Genomic DNA, 1,624 nt, shown 5'->3' with positions numbered 1-1,624 from the left:
TGGCAGAATTAACTGGAATGCATAATGATAGGGGGGAAGTAGTGTGAACTAGGCAGCATGCAGGAACTATGTGAGCAGGCAGCACACAAATTGCATCTTCAGTTTCCATATTCGTCATGATTAGAAAATGTCCAGATAATTAATATATGGTTGCTGGCTTTGTATATGCATCGCCAAATCCATACCACTATGTCCCCTTCTTGTTATGGTTCTGATCAAGTTGACAAAATTCATGCATGTATGCAGAAGTGTTCAGTTTTACAGTGGTACCTCGGGTTAAGTACTTAATTTGTTCCGGAGGTCCGTTCTTAACCTGAAACTGTTCTTAACCTGAAGCACCACTTTAGCTAATGGGGCCTCCTGCTGCTGCCGCGCTGCTGTAGCATGATTTCTGTTCTCATCCTGAAGCAAACTTCTTAACTCGAGGTACTATTTCTGGGTTAGCGGAGTCTGTAACCTGAAGCGTATGTAACCCGAGGTACCACTGTATTTACATTATTTTGCAACAAGTGTGTCAAGGTTGAATCACATGCGAATATTGATTCAGAAGTTGGTGTCATGACCCCTACCCCATGCTCAAATTCCATCCTAGATGCGGAAGGGTCAGCCAGATCAGAAGGTTCATCAGCGAATGCCACAGAAGGTTTCAGACCAGACATGGGCACCAACAGTGGCCTTGATCCAAAGCATATAATCCAATAGACCCCTAAACAAGGGTCCTGAGAACAGCCAGATGCCTCTTCATGGAGGCATCCACATTCTCTATTGCTGGATCACCAGTTCTAGCAACATGCTAGAATGGGAGAGGAGCTGAAGTTCTAGGTTCCAGGTCATCAGACTAGCCCTTTGAGCTCACTTTTCTCCAGGAAAGAGGTAGAACCTGAAAGAGGTAGTCTGGGCTGATGAGAGACCTCACTCAGTTTTTGACCTTGTCCAAGCAAGTTGTTCACTTGGTACTCTCCAAGGTCCTGTAACCCTGAACTTACCGGTTAGACTATATTGCCCTCAGGTGGTCAGACATGCTATGAGGGCTCTTGCTCATGTTCAGGTCAGACCAGAGGGGAGCACAAAACACATACAGGGAGATCTTAGTGCTCGGGCAAGATCCCAGATCAATCAGGAATCTGTTTATAGCCCTTCCTGTCCAGGAAAACACAATAGCTAACATGAGTCGGTGGGGCCAGTTCAGAGCCTGGGAATTATCCAAGCTGCAGACCAGTTCTGGGTAGATCACCATGCAGGGCACTCAGAATTGAAAGTTCCTGGTTGCACCCCCAGTGCCTTTTGACAAAGTGATTGGATCTGTGGTAATTACTGGTGAGCATTAGAGCCCTAGTGGAACATTACATGGACATGGGTCATCTCTGCACATTTAATAGAGTGAAAATTAATATGATTTGGGATAACCATATTTTGGTATGGATGATCCTGCTTCGTTGCTCATCTTGCACAATATGACCTTTTCATCCCTGTGATTCTCTGGACATGCCTGGCCTCAATTAACCTCTTTAATAGAGGTTGAATAAAGTGGCATAGCACATATTGGTTTTTCATTCATAAGTATTAATACTTCTTCAGATTATTAATACTCCAAAGAAAGCATTCATTGTTGTTGTTCTTGAAG

The sequence above is a fragment of the Podarcis raffonei genome, chromosome 4, assembly GCF_027172205.1.
Source record: "Podarcis raffonei isolate rPodRaf1 chromosome 4, rPodRaf1.pri, whole genome shotgun sequence".
Taxonomy (NCBI): Eukaryota; Metazoa; Chordata; class Lepidosauria; order Squamata; family Lacertidae; genus Podarcis; species Podarcis raffonei.
This window is presented reverse-complemented; position numbering follows the sequence as displayed.